This window comes from Argopecten irradians, chromosome 12, assembly GCF_041381155.1.
Source record: "Argopecten irradians isolate NY chromosome 12, Ai_NY, whole genome shotgun sequence".
NCBI lineage: Eukaryota > Metazoa > Mollusca > Bivalvia > Pectinida > Pectinidae > Argopecten > Argopecten irradians.
Window position 1 is genome coordinate 8,462,201 of NC_091145.1, and position 18,527 is coordinate 8,480,727.

General features: G+C 34.2%; 2 long non-coding RNA genes across 4 annotated transcripts in view; one reads left to right on the plus strand and one right to left on the minus strand.

The window, feature by feature from the left end:
* LOC138335959 (uncharacterized) overlaps nucleotides 1-6,310 on the plus strand; it is a 67,401-nt gene extending 61,091 nt beyond the window's left edge. Inside the window, exons 4-5 of the long non-coding RNA XR_011210370.1 lie at nucleotides 4,746-4,817; nucleotides 6,257-6,310. This is a non-coding gene — a long non-coding RNA (uncharacterized lncRNA). The remainder of the gene's footprint in view (nucleotides 1-4,745; nucleotides 4,818-6,256) is intronic.
* Nucleotides 6,311-9,770: 3,460 nt separating this feature from the next.
* LOC138336757 (uncharacterized) lies at nucleotides 9,771-15,778 on the minus strand. Of its 3 annotated transcripts, none has more exons than XR_011210461.1 (3): nucleotides 15,623-15,778; nucleotides 10,810-11,072; nucleotides 9,771-9,968 (listed from the first exon to the last, which is right to left on the minus strand). It is a non-coding gene; the product is annotated as an uncharacterized lncRNA (long non-coding RNA). The 3 variants fall into 3 exon arrangements; XR_011210462.1 differs by lacking the exon at nucleotides 15,623-15,778 and adding an exon at nucleotides 15,224-15,373; XR_011210463.1 differs by lacking the exon at nucleotides 15,623-15,778 and adding an exon at nucleotides 14,603-14,764.
* Nucleotides 15,779-18,527: the final 2,749 nt, after the last annotated feature.

Here is an 18,527-nt window from a genome sequence, read left to right on the forward strand (position 1 = left end):
CCACGTCACCTACTGTACGCTTTCCAAACAGCAGACTTGACGTCAATGCAAGACGTAATCAAAACATAGCATGACATCACTCGATTATTTATCACGTTGACAAATAATGACGTGGAACTGAGAAATAAGTAGCCCGGTCAAAGTTTACCGTGTCAGCCAAACAGAATGCGTACAGTGTGGTATAAACAAATTGTTTATTAATAGCTGCATCGTTTATTTGATATCCGAAGAGTTGAATAACACCGCCTATTGTAGTAGAAATTAGCATTGCAAGATCGTAAACAAGACTTTCATTTAAAATACACATGTATTAATTTTAATACAATGTTGATGGAAAAGTATATCGGTATCTATTTACCGAGTATGAAGAACATAACAAATATTTCAAATTGAAAGTTAAAGATGCTCCATCGTCAACAGAGCATAAACGATACTCATCATTCGAACAATCATTGTTGTCAAATCATGTACACATATGTCATAATACAAAAAATTATACATAATACTTTCCACTATACAAGAAGACACTACATGAATATACCAAAGTCTCCCAAAACACGCACTTTGCACAACACACCCGCAACATACCGCATACATGGGAGGCCGTCCTTACATGACCATAGCTGTTAATAGGACGTTAAGTAATCAAACAAACAGACAAACAAACTTTCTTTTGATTTTGGTGCATGCGCAATCAATACTCCATTACATATAGAACACAGTGCCACGAAAATTTTTCGGGGTGCAATTAATTATTTTTCATATTTTTATATTGAAGTAAAATAAGAACCTCATACTTTTCATTGGTGGTAATGGCGTAAAGTAAGTAACTTTTGTTACTGAAGAAAAATACTAATTCGTCTACTGCTGTTTTTGATAAAGGAAAATACCTTTTGTCAGCGGTGGAGCATCTTTAAGTACTTCCAAAATCCAATTTTCGGGTCAGAATACAATAACCAGTGAATGTTTTTCAAAAAAATGTTTCAAATTTTTGTCATATATTCCTTATATATTTACCTTGTATGTGCATTTGTGGCTTACTTTCATCTATTCTGATCAAATCACCTTTTTTCCGCTGTCCGTCTGTCCTTCTTGCTACCACTATATCTCAGAAACTACTGAAGGGATCATTCACAAATTGTGAGTTTCTCTCGGTCATTAGTTGTGCATATTGTGTTTAGAGACCGATCGGTCGACGGGACGGCCGTCAGACAGTCATCTTGCATTTTGATAGCTGTATTTTGATACCACATTTTTTTAGAAAGCACTGAAGTGAACCTTCGCATTTGAATTTTGAAAAGCAGAGACTTGTTTGTTTGGGTTTTACGGCCCATCGACAACTAAGGTCATTTCGGACCAAACATACATTAGTTATAAAGATCCAGAGAGATACATATTTTTTGCATCTAAATGATCAGGAGTATATAGGGAAATAAACACAGATTGTAAATTTTGATTTTATAAAAGATTTTATGGGATAAAACAGTTTTTTTTATAAAACAAAATAAGCAAGTTAACGAAAATCACTATGTAACAAGATCAACACTAACCAAACAAATCGGGACGATGTAGCTCAGATAGAACCATCATAACAATCAATGTATAATTCTTGTTTTATGGACCAATCATTACCGCGACCAACGTGATAGTGTCGGTAACATGAAATAACAAATAGTTAGCAGTCGGTAACATGAAATAACAAGTTAGCAGTCGTACATGAAATAACAAATAGTTAGCAGTCGGTAACATGAAATAACAAACCTAGTTAGCAGTCGGTAACATGAAATAACAAATAGTTAGCAGTCGGTAACATGAAATAACAAATAGTTAGCAGTCGGTAACATGAAATAACAAATAGTTAGCAGTCGGTAACATGAAATAACAAATAGTTAGCAGTCGGTAACATGAAATAACAACTAGTTAGCAGTCGGTAACATGAAATAACAACTAGTTAGCAGTCGGTAACATGAAATAACAACTAGTTAGCAGTCGGTAACATGAAATAACAACTAGTTAGCAGTCGGTAACATGAAATAACAATAGTTAGCAGTCGGTAACATGAAATAACAAATAGTATGAGTTAGCAGTCGGTAACATGAAATAACAAATAGTTAGCAGTCGGTAACATGAAATAACAACTAGTTAGCAGACATGTAACAATGAATAGTTAGCAGTCGTAACATGAAATAACAACTATGTGTTAGCAGTCGGTAACATGAAATAACAATAGTTAGCAGTCGTAACATGAAAAACAAAAGTTAGCAGTCGTAACATGAAATAACAACTAGTTGCAGTCGGTAACATGAAATGAAAATAGTTAGCAGTCGGTAACATGAAATAACAACTAGTTAGCAGTCGGTAACATGAAATAACAAATAGTTAGCAGTCGGTAACATGAAATAACAACTAGTTAGCAGTCGGTAACATGAAATAACAACTAGTTAGCAGTCGGTAACATGAAATAACAAATAGTTAGCAGTCGGTAACATGAAATAACAACTAGTTAGCAGTCGGTAACATGAAATAACAACTAGTTAGCAGTCGGTAACATGAAATAACAACTAGTTAGCAGTCGGTAACATGAAATAACAACAATAGTTAGCAGTCGGTAACATGAAATAACAACTAGTTAGCAGTCGGTAACATGAAATAACAACTAGTTAGCAGTCGTACATGTGTAACAAGAAATAACAATAGTTAGCAGTCGGTAACATGAAATAACAAATAGTTAGCAGTCGGTAACATGAAATAACAACTAGTTAGCAGTCGGTAACATGAAATAACAACTAGTTAGCAGTCGTAACATGAAATAACAACTAGTTAGCAGTCGGTAACATGAAAATAACAATAGTTAGCAGTCGGTAACATGAAATACAATAGTTAGCAGTCGTAACATGAAATAACAATAGTTAGCAGTCGGTAACATGAAATAACAAACTAGTTAGCAGTCGGTAACATGAAATAACAACTAGTTACAGTTACAAGCAGTCGGTAACATGAAATAACAACTAGTTAGCAGTCGGTAACATGAAATAACAATAGTTAGCAGTCGTAACATGAAATAACAAATAGTTAGCAGTCGGTAACATGAAATAACAATAGTTAGCAGTCGGTAACATGAAATAACAATAGTTAGCAGTCGTAACATGAAATAACAATAGTTAGCATGTCCGGTAGCAGTCGTAACAATGAAATAACAAATAGTTAGCAGTCGGTAACATGAAATAACAAATAGTTAGCAGTCGGTAACATGAAATAACAATAGTTAGCAGTCGGTAACATGAAATAACATAATCTAAGAAAAATTAGCAGTCGGTAACATGAAATAACAAATAGTTAGCAGTCGGTAACATGAAATAACAATAGTTACAGTGTAACATAATAAAACAATAGTTAGCAGTCGGTAACATGAAATAACAAACTAGTTAGCAGTCGGTAACATGAAATAACAAATAGTTAGCAGTCGGTAACATGAAATAACAACTAGTTAGCAGTCGGTAACATGAAATAACAAAGTTAGCAACATGAAATAACAATAGTTAGCAGTCGGTAACATGAAATAACAATAGTTAGCAGTCGGTAACATGAAATAACAAATAGTTAGCAGTCGGTAACATGAAATAACAAATAGTTAGCAGTCGGTAACATGAAATAACAAATAGTTAGCAGTCGGTAACATGAAATAACAAATAGTTAGCAGTCGGTAACATGAAATAACAACTAGTTAGCAGTCGGTAACATGAAATAACAACTAGTTAGCAGTCGGTAACATGAAATAACAAATAGTTAGCAGTCGGTAGCATGAAATAACAAATAGTTAGCAGTCGGTAACATGAAATAACAACTAGTTAGCAGTCGGTAACATGAAATAACAACTAGTTAGCAGTCGGTAACATGAAATAACAAATAGTTAGCAGTCGGTAACATGAAATAACAAACTAACTAGTTAGCAGTCGTACATGAAATAACAATAGTTAGCATCGAAATGAAATACAATAGTTAGCAGTCGTAACATGAATAAAATATACATACAAATAGTTAGCAGTCGGTAACATGAAATAACAAATAGTTAGCAGTCGGTAACACATGAAATAACAATAGTTAGCAGTCGGTAACATGAAATAACAATAGTTAGAGTCGGTAACATGAAATAAAATAGTTAGCAGTCGGTACATGAAATAACAAAATGTTAGCATCGGTAACATGAAATAACAAATAGTTAGCAGTCGGTAACATGAAATAACAACTACCTAGTTAGCAGTCGGTAACATGAAATGCTTGATACACCGATATAAGTAGTAACGAAATTTACACTTTAGAATAGAAACTTATTTACAGTTGTTTTACATTTGAAATCGAAATCAGCAAATGTATGAACCGCAGAAAAATGTTGGGTTAAATAACTGAGGATGCTGAACCCATATAAAGTACATGTAAAACAGATAAAAAGATGGTTGTGGTACATTGGTTTGTATTATTGTTTTCATTACCCTTTGTTTATTTGATTGTCTGAGTGTGGGGTGCGTGTTTTGGAAGACTGCGGTATATTCGTGTTGTGTCTACTTGTATAGTGGAACTGTTGTTCTTTTTATAGTGCTATATCACTGCTGCATGCCGCCGAACACACCAAGCAAAACACCCCACCTGGTCACATTATAAGGACAACAGGCGAACCTATCTGTGTATACATCTTACATAATTATGTGGCCTCTTCGTCAGCTTTAACATTATTTTTTCAATTGCAGATGGTGGAAGATAACGACAACGTACAGCTACTGATGGATGCCCTGTAACGCAAATTTTGAAAGGATATGAAGGTGAAATCACGATGAGAAAGAAGGATTATGAAAATTAATCTTAAAATGGAAGAATTAAATTTGGTTGATGTCGGTTAGCTGTAAAGTCTTGGTATTTGTGCGATATTGTCTTGTTAGAAATCCTAAAACTACCCTTTATTGTCATTTAAAGATGCTCCACCGCTGACAGCGCATAAATGATATTCATTATATGAACAATAATTGGTGTTTAATCGTGTATATATATGTCTAATTAACACAAAAATAATAAAAAATAATTTATTTTGCCTTAGGTACATGCACAATCAGTACTTCATTCCATATAGGGTAAAGTGCCAAGGAATTTTTTCGGCATGCAATTAATTATTTTGCATATTTTTAACTTGAAGAAAAAATTAGAAGCTCAAACTTTTCCATGGTGTTAATGGTGTAAAGTAAGTAACTTTTGTAACTGAAGAAAAATACAAATTCGCCTGTTTTTGTTTTTTGATAGTGAAAAAAGACCATTTGTCGGCGGTGGAGCATCTTTAATTATTTTTCTTGCAACTGTTGTATATTTCTCATACATATATATTTTGCCTATGATCCAGAGAACTCTAGTCCATCTCTTCTTGACAATATTCTTAAAGGTAGAAATAAACTCTGTAATAAGCATACAAAATCACATCAAGACTATCTCAAGATAAAGGAAGTTGAGTTCACGGAATATTAACATACTAGTATTTCAAAATCTAATACAAGAACGGTCTAGATTGATATCGTCACCTTCAGGCTTGCAGTTTGCTTTGAATATGGTGATCAACCAATCTAAGTAAGGATGTTTGTTGCTACAATGTATCAAGAGGAAATTCTATCTATTTGACCCATACGCCTGAAATGTTCACAGCTTACCGATAAATGTATTGAATAACGTCCTATTAACAGGCCAGGGGTATTTAAGGATGACCTCCCATGTATGTGGTTTCTTTTTCTGCGCTTGTGAAGTTCGAGGTGCGTGTTTTAGAAGACTCCGGTATATACGTCCTTTTAATAACCAGGTTCATGTAAGGACGGCCTACCCTGTATGCGGTGTGAAGCGTGATATGTAGTTTGCTCTGCGTGTTTGTTTTGCTTGTGTTTTAACCCATCGACAACTTAGTTCATTAACGGCCAAATTCAAGTTATGCAGTAGTTTCAAGGATAGAAAATAAGTAATGCTTGTATCTAAAAGATCAGGATTAGAAAATGACAAATAAGAACTAAAAAACAGATTGCAAATGTTGATTTTATAAAAAGATTGCACAGGATAAAAAAAAAGTTTTGTCTAAAACACATGAGAAAACTCATGCACAGTGTTGATGAAACGATAAAAAGATAGGAAAGTCAGTTCATGTTTTGTTGAAAATGCCGATTTTAATTTATGGGAGACTGGTATATTCGTGTTGTGTCTTCTTGTATAGTGGAACTCTTGTCTTTTATAGTGCTATATCACTGAATCATGCTGCCGAATATACCAAGAAACACAAACAACCCGGTCACCAGGAAGTGCTGTAATTTTGACGTCCAAATGTGTCGAATCACGAGAATATCTTTCTACATTTGTGAAGACCATTAATTCTACGCTCTATGAGAAAGCTGCTGTTAAATTTGAAAACGTCATTTAGGGATAATATGAAAAAGGGAATCAGACAAAAGGACAAATTAAGTCAAGATCTGAAATGGATGAACAAACAAAACGACAAATATGTACAATAGAGACTATAATTGACAAGAAAGCGATTTTTTGTTTCTTTGTTTTGATTAATTAACAGCCATGATCATGTAAGAACGGCCTCCAAGGTGTGTGTGTGTGTGTGTGTGTGTGTGTGTGTGTGTGTGTGTGTGTGTGTGTGTGTGTGAGTGTGTGTGTGTGTTTGTGTGAGGGTGTGTGTGTGTGTGTGTGGGTGGGTGGGTGTGTGGGTGTGTGTGCGTGTGCGTGTGTGAAGTGCAAGGTGCGTGTTTTTGGAGACTGGTATGCTCTTGTATCTTCTTGTAAAGTGGAACGAACTCCTGTCCTTTTTAAAGTGCTATATCAAAAAAGCACGCCGCCTAAGACATCAAGTAACACATCCCACCCGGTCACATTATACTGACAACGTGCAAAGCAGTCGTCCTGCTCCAGATATGCTGAGCACAGAGCAGGAGCAGAAACTACCATTTTTATAGAATTTGGTTTGTTTCGGCCAGTGGACAGAACCCACATCCAACCTAACGGGGCGATCGCTCAACAAAGGCCACCTCAGACAAGGGATAGGTAAGGAAATCGAAAATTTGTTAGGAAGAAAAGAAAAGATACTAAATTTAGTCGCATTTTACGATCATGCAATAGGGGCAGCAGGTTCAAATATAACGCCCTAAAAGCAGGCCATAGTTGTTTGATTAAACTGATGTCCTATTAACAGACGGGTAATATATAAACGGCATCCAATATGTACAAAGTGTTGAGATGCGTGAATGCGCGGTCCTTTATACCTGTTAATGATCTGGGGAATAAGCGATCTACCCGTTTAACTTTATCTTAATAGGTCTTACCGCTTAACGTTTTAAACGTATTATAAAATGTGTATTACTCAGCTATATCTGCAGTCTACATTTTTATTATTATCCGGAAGGGACTTACTTTTGGGTCACAAATAACCCTGGCTGTCGATAGTCTGTTAACTATCAAATTATGTCTACTTAGGATCAATGCCCATAAACAGGTCATTGTATTGGAAAAAAAAACCTTTCTGCAAAGTCGTTATTCCTGCCAACTTAGTTTCACGTTACGCAAAATTAGTATTGAATTTATCGGTTATGAAAATGGAGCACACTGTCAACTATTACAAAAGTTTTTGGTTTTTTTTCATAGACAAGCAATTGTCGAAAATCAACAGGTTATTTAAATATGAAGACTAAAGCAAAGTGTACACAAATTACATGGCCCACAAACATAGCATAAAGATTAAAAAGATCGTAGTGCGTTCGTAATTTAATGTGTGTTCAATAACTCATTTATAACTACAGACCTACTAAGTATGAGGTCGATTCGAGAGGTGCCAAAATAGTGATGGCTTCTTGAACCCGAAGTAAGCGTCGTTAGTTGTGTATAGTCTATGTCGTTTTAAAGGGACATGAACCTAAATAAACCATGTAAATTTGAGTAAAATACATATTTAAGACGTGCCAGATACCTAACTAAGTAATATGTATCAAGTATTGTGCAAATGTTTCAAATAAAATAATTATAATGGAAATTCCATCGTTCTGTATTTTGAACCGGCCCGGTCGAATTTTGTAACGATAGTACAGTAGTGTTAAACTTAGTGACCTCCCACAATGCAGTGCACGAAGTTTTTTTTTAAATGAATGCAAACAAAATGGTGGGTCAAAAATCGTGGGTGAAACGAACACAAACGAATTCCGATAGAAAACAGTGTACGTCAAGAGTCAGTAACGTGCGCGATTGAGAAAGTAGGTAAATATAAATGGATCACTGAAATGCAAGAAACGGGAGCAACTCCCCACTTTATACTTGCGTGATGTACATATGTGCAATAAGTCAGGAACCTCCCTTCGCGGTGCCCTGTCGAATGAAAAGTCTCGTTTGACTATTGACTTATCATTCTTACGCTAAATACAAATTGTTTCATAACAAATATGGCTTAAACTTCATTTGTCAACCATCGTAAATTAGAAAATAATCTTAAAATGTGGAAAACTAATATTCCTTGTCATGTCAGCAAGTTTGTTTTTCATTATAACGTCGCTTTCGGCCAGGTTAATTTGTGTTCCAAAAATGGAATAAGACGGTCTATTTTTATCATTTTTGAGGTTTGTATTCCCCACGTTTTTCTGTCGTTTTAGATAACTAATCATTGTAATAAGATATTCAATAAACATACAGAACAAATTATTTAAGGTTCATGTCCCTTTAAAAGCTAATCATACATGAAAAAGTGTTTAAGATCTCAAATAGATAAATATAAGGATATCAATAGGACACAGATAAAAGTCTGTTAAGGTTTTATTATGTTGGAATCAGACCTCATGTTTTTATTAATCTAGATGTCCATAAATTCATATGTGCATAAGGACGGTTATTCAAGTTTTATCAGCGACAATTTCTTGACTCTTTAGAAACCTGTTCCTGATAACGATCAATCCTAGTATAAATGTTGCACAAACTTTCGTCATATGATCTGCAAACTTTCCCTATTTTAACAAAAAGTAGTAAAATGGAGTGGTATATATAATATAATTGCATTTTATTTCATTATACTAAAACATGTATTGTTTTCGTTTCACACACTTACAGTGAATGTTCCAAGAGTCTTGTATAACATTGGATTTTCATTTTCATATCCATGGAATACATGTATTTGTATTTCCAATATCGCATAAGAGCAAATTACAGACAGTAGACGTATATCATCTGTGCAAACTGTTAAGTTTCTTGTCCTAGTACACAGCAACACCGTGACGGTTTCTTTGTTTGTGTTTCAATTTTACGGCCCATCAACAATTAAGGTCATTTAGGGCTAATTTACAAGTCATGTTATATATCCAAATAAGAAATATATATTGTTTGCATCTAAAAGATCATGTAAAACATAGTCGAATATGAGAAAACGATTATTGGGGATAGAATAGTTTGTTAAAATACTTGAGAAAATCATGCACTATGATGATGAAACGATGGAAAGTTGAATTGATATTGAAAGATATGAAAAGATCGTAAAACGTTCATATTGTGTTAAAAATGCCGATCTCATTGAGATAACTGAAAATGATTGTGTCTCACGACATGAAACAAAGTGTTCATGTCGCAGACATTATACACACGAGTGTGTAGTTTCTAAGCCATTATGAGTAAAGTGTCAAACTAGCTTGGTATTTCACGTGACAGTTCAAAGTTTCTTTTGGTAGAACGACTGATTTGTTAAAATATAAAAGGAATTAACAAAACGTAAGAAACACAATACTAGCATTTTATCGGAATTAACACTCGACAGCGTACATCACAATTTAAAGACCCCTTTCAAATGAAATAGCTGTTATTTAAATTGTCCCATTCGTCGTAAGATGGCGGATGTTCCGTGGCAACGACACATTTCTCTGCAGCCACACACTGGTCGTATGACGGCGGCAAGGTGAAAATCTGCTTACATGTTTCTGAATTAAAGAAAATGAAATAATAAATTGTCATCATGTGTCCTTATGCTACGCTGGTTCAACAATACAAAACCGGTAAATCGGACAAGCAAAAAGATGTTAAAAAAAACATTCAAAGGCGCATTTATACATTTGCTTTATAGACATAAGTAACAAACAATTCATGCACGGTAATAGTTCCTGTTTGTATTCTTTGTTTATGTTTAGATGAAACATATGAAGAAGTCATCTTATAATTACTGATATCATCGAAAAAATGTGAAATGAACGGATAGACCACAACTTGACTGTTTGGTTTGACCGTGTACTGGTTTAACTGTACAATAGATGTAAATATGATTTTTGGCAGTACTGATTGTGTAAAGTAAAAACCTATACATTGTAATTAAGTAATTATCAAAATGTTGGTAATTTCTATGGTAATTACTATATTCGTTGCGCTTCGTGAGAATACAAAATTGCGTCACATATAAATGTAAGTGTTGAAATTTAAAATATAGACGCGATTGTCCCTCTCATGCTTGTGGATATATTTGATTTGATTGTTTGTTTGATTAATTATCGTCCTGTTAACAACAAGTGACATGTAAAGAAGGCTTCCTATGTATGCGCCGTGTAGCATGTATGTACATGTTGTGCAAAGTGTGTGTTTAGGTAGACTTTGTAGGTTAAATTTGAAGTATAAAATTGTAAAATACTATCGACAATAAAACACTATAATTTAGGACACATTGGAATTTGTGTTTAACACTATACACGTCATTTTTTTCATTTTCTTTGCCATAAACGTTTGTCTACATACCTTTCCCCTTTTCTTAACTCAAAAACCAAATTCACTCACCGTCAGAAACAAATGCGCAGGGAACCATCACTTTCCCTTCCTGAATTTGTGATGTCAGCTCCGATGGAGGACGCCTCCTCTCTACCTGACAATGTTTACATTTCAGTAGAAATTTGCAAACGAAATATCCAAGTATAACGACTGCACCAACAATTGGTAGCACAGCAAATGTGCCTAAATCCACTGTGGTCATGATTTTTTCCTTCTTTATAGTTCTCCGATCTTTTTCGACTGTAAAACGCGTCTCCTTCCTTCTCGCGTAGCTACGAAATAAAAACAAATATCATCTCGTTTTATTCGATATTAACACGCTAATAAAAATGTTGTATACATTTCCTGTTGTATCTTTCTGAATAAAACTCTTTTATTATGCACAACACCATTTATCATATGCATATTGTTATATTTTCTATGTAGGTATACAGGCTCCTAAATCTGAAAAGGTGAACGAATGTTAGCTAATCGTATCTGTCACTCAAATGACCGGTATGCAAATAGTATACTAGAATTACAATATGTTCCGTTGTCAAAACGAAAACGTAATTTACAAATGTAAATTAAATAGCTCGCTGTCTGAGAAGTATCAATATAGCGTCATGATCAACTTTATTTCAACAAAACAACAAGAATACCTTGATGTGTTCGAAGATAATTGATGTCGAGGGTATTATAAAGTATATGTATTCGAATCATTCATTCAGATTTTGATTCTTATACTCTATATAATTCTTTATATGTGAATGTCGCTGTTTGTATTGCCACAGGGATAAGTTACAGTTTATGTATATGATAGTTGGACCAGTCTGAGTCCACGGACCATTTCTACAGATTTAGGGGTCTAAATCTAAACTTCGTAACGACATGCAGTTAATAATCAGTATCATGCAAATGGAAGTGTCTAGATCTATACAAATATATAGATGAATGAATAACAGTGGTTAGATAAATCTGGTTTTGTGGTTTATATAAAATGAGGTGCGTGTTTTGCAGAACTGCGGTATACTTGTGTTGTGTCTTCTATAGTGGAACTCTTGCCCTTGTTTGCTATATCACTGAAACATGCCGCCTAAGACACCAAGCAAACACATCCCACACGGTCACATTATACTGGTGCAGCTGCAAACTTCCTATTGCGCGATCTAAACATGGCGACTAAATTTATAATATTTATCTTTTCTTTTCTTCCTAGCTGACTTTATCTTTCCTAATGCCTATCTTAGCACCGCCTCACTTTTCGCCTCGATTTGAACGTTCGCTCCTGTGAGGAAGGCTCTGGGTTCTGTCCCCTGGTCGAGACACACTTAAGTCTATAAAAGTGGTAGTTTCTGCTCCTGTTTCGCAGTCAGCCTTAAGGGAGAGGGACGACTGGTTCGCCCCTTGTCAGTATAATCTAACCGGGTGGGATGTGCTGGTTGGTGTCTTCGGCAGCATGCTTCAGTGATATAGCTCTATGTAAAGGGCAACAGTTCCACTATACAAGAAGACACAACACGAAAAATACCGCACTCAATCAAAACACGCCCTCGCACTTCACACACGCTTCACACTGTATACACGAGAGGCCGTCCTTACATGACCCTGGATGTTAATAGGACGTTAAAACAATCAATCAAACAAACAAACAAACATTGTGATTACTTTGGAGATATGGAAACAGTTCATAAGGAAGATAACACGTACATTGAATATAATATGGTGCGATGCTGCATTCTTTCAAAGTGGGAAATACTATTTTCTTATTCGTACATTTACACTGATGATGAATAAATGTTTTTCTCAGTTTTCCACAACACTTCCATCACTTATTTTCATATTATAAGCATATTTTTAGAATATAGAAGGTATTTTAAAACGTACTATTGTTTTTACCATAATGAATATATATTATATAAAGGCTGTACCATTTGGCCCTAAACGACCTTGACCGTCGATGGACCGTTAAATAAAAACAAACTATCAAATATACCCATTAAAAGTACCTGTGAATGATACATAAACTAGGAACTTTAACTCTATTAAATACTTAAACAAAAACTAGTGACTAAATCGATATAGACATTTATATTCCTTTCAGAACACCATACACAGTTTGAATATTTGTAGCGTCGTCGCGTCTGTCTACCACACAAATGTTCCTATACATCCAAAGCGGCACATAAGTTGTAGGTGTCATAACTGATCAAATATGTTTACATGGTTTTTTTTCTTCAATATTTCAAAGGTATATTCAAAGGTACATTGTACGGGCCAATATGTATGATACTTGTAAATTTTTACAAAAACACTATGGAGTGTAATAGTAGTTCTTGTTTGTTTATTCTTTATGTATTTTTTTATGAAAATGCATCTGAAAGACTTATAACCACTAACATCGCTGTAAAAATGTGAAATGAGATTTAAAAAACTACAACTTTGCGTCTCAGTTGGCTGTGTGTACTTATCTCACTGTATTGTAGACATAAATATCATGATTTTTGGCAGTACTGCCAAAATGAATTTAGAACCCTTATGTAACCTTGTAATATTAAACACTATGTATTGAAATAATTTGTTTTGTAATTTTAAAATGTTGGAAACTGTTGGTAGTGGTTGAATAAAATATTTAAAAAAAATATATAACGTTAAATATCATACACCTTGGTATTTTCTTTACACCAGATGGACTAGCGAGTCCTGCCGGAAAAGGTATTTCCCGTACTGATTTGTTCCCAATTTGTGCACTGTTAAGTGGAAATAGACAGAATATCTAAGTAGGAAATCAAGGTTATTGCAATATATCAGGGAAGTCCCCTTTTGTTTTAAGCGGACAACAATAAACCGACGTTTATAGTCTTTTGTTGAAATTCTTCCAGCCATTGTAAAACATATAAGGTATCAAACACGATCGTATGTCATTTGAGTATTAATTGCCCCATTAAATTGAGATCAAATGTTCATGACAATGCGGAATCAACGGTCGATAAATTAGTGTTGTAATAATATCAAACAAAAACTTTTGAAAAAAAAAGTGTTATATGGTAAAGATTCATTAAGTTAATCTAAAACCGTTTCTTACATTTAACTTAAATATTATTATGTCGTTGAAGAAATACATCATTATAGATTTAACAAACAAAATTATATATATACGTTTTGAACATCTATTTGCTTTTTTTTAAGTTAACGACAAGTTCAAACTGAAAGAAAAGATTTTCCGAAAAGGGATTTTTGGATAAAAAGAAACAAGTCAAACGAATATTGTTCTTATATATTATATCAATGGTGATTAGTTAATTTTGTTTCGAGCTCGGACTCTCTAATAAAAACGGAGCACTAGGCATTAACACGGAATTGCTTTAAGAACTGATATATCATCGACTGTTTATTTAATTAATTAAACGTCACGTCTTATTAACAGCCAGGGTCATGCAAGGACGGCCTGTGATATAAGCAGTGTGCTGCGTTTTTCGGAATATTGCGGTACACTCGTATTGTGTCTAATTGTAAAGTGGAACTGTTGTCGTCCTAAGCATGCTGACGAAGACACCAAGCAACACACCCCACCCAGTCAGATTGTACTGTTAGGTTTACAATTCGAATTACAAAACATATTCAACCAGTCAACACGAAAAATACATGTATATTGTACATTACCAAATAGCTCTCGTGTACATAAGGCGTCAAACATATTGGCGTTTGGTTATTGCCATAATGACAAACACATCAAACTTTTTTTCTTATATATTACATAAATAGTACGAATATAGATAGATCCCCGCCTCCACATTTTGGCCGATTCATACAAGTACCTTACCAGCAAATTCGAATTTATCCAGTTTCTATTGTTTTTGCGCAATTTCCGTGTGCAGTCCGCGAAGTTGTGGAAAGAACGAGCGTCCCGCTTTGGTCCTAAATGGAATTTGTTACAATGGGCGAACGAGTATCTTGGTAAACAAGGCTTTACAACTAAGTGAACTAGGAGAAATACTTGGTAAAATACGTAATAACGAAAGCGAAAACTTATGTTTTACGTAGTAAATTAAAAATATACACATCTTGTAGCTTGTTTATAGTTAAGATTGATTAGTAATATATAACTATTATCACTTTTTGCAATTGAACCATTATCTTAAAGTCGATGGAGAAGTGCACCTTCAACAGTTTGTTTGTTTCAATCAACGTCATATTAACAACTAGGTTCATGTAATGGTATGTTGCGTGTATGAAGAATGTGGTGCATATTTTGGGAGACTGTATTACCTTCCAAATAAAATATCTATCGTTTTACTTTTGACAACACAGGCAAATCATTCCGATTGAAAGTATATGCATGTTTTACTTTGAACTTAAAATGATATTTAATGTTTGTACCAAAACAATATACTTGTATAAAACACTACAAAACTAAATTACATTAATCACCAATAACACTTACCTTCCTTAAATGATAATATCTTTTGTCAGGTTATGATAAGCTCTTTGCGCTTGAATTTAGCTCAGACACAGCGATCACGGAAGTCTATTACGTATATAAATAATGCAACATAATCTACAAATACTACCAAATTAAAGGTCTTGTTTGTTACATTACTGTAGGCGAATTGCATCACGGGAGTTCTATTTGTTTCTTTCCCTTTCGCTTTTTCACCGTTTGTATAGCTTATACTGCATAAATTAATGTGTATATGATTTTACCTTCGTGATGTCGGAGACAAAAGTAAAATAGAATTGACATAACTTGACCTGAATAGTCTTCTGGGTTGTTAATAGGACGTAAACATAATCAACTAAACTAGACATTATTAGCGTAAGATAGGAATGACAAAATACTTACCTCAAAAAACAGAAAATAAAACGAAATCTGATTCAGACATCCAACATATTTGATCTCCTGTGGTACAATTTATGTCAAAATAGGCTATGTTCACAAGCACTTCGCATTTGCCGGTCGAATTATCTGTCACTTTAAAGTTGTTAAGTCGCACATTGCGATGCCTTGAAGCGACTAATAATTTAGAATTCACCGTGAAAGACAAAGTCAACTGTTATACATTTAATCATATATCATTAAACCTACATTTTCTCTCAGTTACAAAATTAAAAGGACGTACCAGCATTTTATTTTACGTCTAAAATGAACTGTTTGCCATTCATCGAACTGAGAAAGCCGAATATATATAACACAGGTGGGCAGGGGGACGATCGTGATTGGAGCATGCGCGTGGTGTCTTCCCACTCAGCCAACATACATGTATACTATTTTAACTTTGGAGAGAGGAACAATCTGATAATAATCTTAAGGTTAATGTTGTGACAAGCATAATAGTCTCTTTCAGAAAAGTTAATGTACTGACAAAGTCTGGGTTCTAAGTTTTCAAATTCTTTATTCAGTTTCTCTTGATTGTCAGCAGCTCTGTCCTGAGACAGAGTAAAAAACTGTAAACAGAAACAAACATAGTATTACCTTACAGTAACGTGTAACACGTTTTCAGCCGACGCTGAATTAAGTTTTAGCTAGGTAAACAACGCGGCATAGTAATACGAATGTTGATGTGAAAATGGATATTGTTACGTCAGATAATAAATATGTTGCTTATTGTATCAATAATTTGTATGCTATACATATATATGTTAAACAGTGATTTATATCTACGCGGTCATCGACTTACAAACGTGTTTACGGCAAATGACGTCGTGTATTTTCCCTCGTAAACATGTCCGTTAGAGTTGTTTATTTGACTGCGGACCACTTCCGGTTCGTTTGTACGATATTGTATAGTATTTGTATTGGGGAAAAATGTAAAGCATACGGTGAAATTATAGAAATATTTCAAAGATTGTATTGTATAAATATTGAGATTTTAGATTGTAGTATGAATATTTTTGTTGTTATTACGCGACGCAGCAAATTGTACTAGACCGTTGGAGCCAGGTCTAGACACGGGTCAAGCGGGACGACTCGTACTGAAAGTTAAACTTTTTACCGGTAGATTTTTCATTAGGGATTTTATTTATAACCGTTACAATGGTCCTGAATTGGATATTGTACGGAAAATAGAGATAGTTTAGCATAGTATTATTTTAGATAAATATCTCTTTATACGGATTTAGTCACGTAATGTGAACAGTCCGTCAAATAATCGTCAAAGTGTTTTCATTTTACTGATATATAAATAATCATATTTATAACCTGTGTCGGATCTTGAATAAGATTGATACAGGAAAACATTTGTAGTGCAATAGGGCTTAGTATAAATAATTCTTTATAACCTGAGTCGACCGTGAATTCGGTGAGCAGGAAAACTTTCAACGCATAGGGTTTTGTACAAATAAATGTAAACGTTAAGCTATTTATTTTGCTGTTAACGATAAATTGTTGCTTTTATCTTATTTGTTATCTAGCTAATGTAATTAGTCAGACCTCCTGTAATATTATAAATTACGGGCCAACTCATAATTTTGGTGATACATCTTGACTTGCTGAAACTATTACGCTACTATTTGTTTGTTTTATTCAGCGGTTAAACGATTTATTAATTGTATTGTTCACCATTTCTGTAATATATAATTCATATGTAATAAAATATGATGCATCTTATATACGTTGTTTAGTTTAAAACCTAACGCCAAAGTATCGTGGAGGCACGAAACGAATATCTTATAACAAATGTAAATCACACAATTAGAGATAATATTATCTTATAGAGTATCATTCACAATCACAGTTTGTATTTACCCTTTAGACTATTAAGGTTGTAATTCTGTCCAAAACATGACGTTTCTCTTTCCCAGTTCTTTTTTCGTCGTGTATTTCGGTATTCCGGAATTTAACTTTATTACAAAAGGGTGAGACACGACAGTTAACCTAGATTTACCTGTGAATTTAACCTGTGCTACTGTACTTATTCCATATGGGTATTGTTTATGTATAACATGTAGACTGCATTATGGGAACTATGTCAAGCTTACATGGAAAATTGTTTAAATTTGTTACTCATTGTGTTATCTTAGATACTGCATGTTCTTGATTTTTGTTTATATTAATTGAACAGATAGAAATAAAAATAAATATTTGATCCTAACTTCAAAAACTTCAAAAGTCCTTTATAGCTTTTTGACAAACGTATATATGCATACATACTTCTATATTAAAATACGTGTACATATATACACGTAAACGATAACTGATTGCTAGTTGTAGTTAAAGAAAAACCTAGCATAAACGCATATAAACGTAGTTATTTATAATAAAATCCACATTCAACATTTTTACCAAAATAGCTCATGGTAATAGGTAGTCATACAGGTTATGTTAAAGCCCGTTTTCTTTGGAAATCACCTGTTTGACAAATCTACTGAAATTGATACAATATATCGTCATTTAGGGGGACCCAAAGGAGAAATTTAAACTCGAAATTATATGAGCCTTTAGTTTGGTCGGTTATCAATTATGGAGCAGCTAATTGGGACTTCAATTTTTATTCCTGTATTAACGCGATACAGAATCGTACGGCGCGTACGTTCATGGGTCTCGGGAAATACGCACCTAATACAGCTGTACAGGGAGATATCGGTTGAATTACACCTGAAGTGAAGACATGGGACACTATATTCGCCCAGTGTACCCGACTATATGTAATGGATACTTCCAGGATGTCGTAACTTGAACTTCCAATTGAACGAACGTTTCGGTCTTCTACAGTTACCGCCTTTAGATATGTTATCGGAACTTCATACCT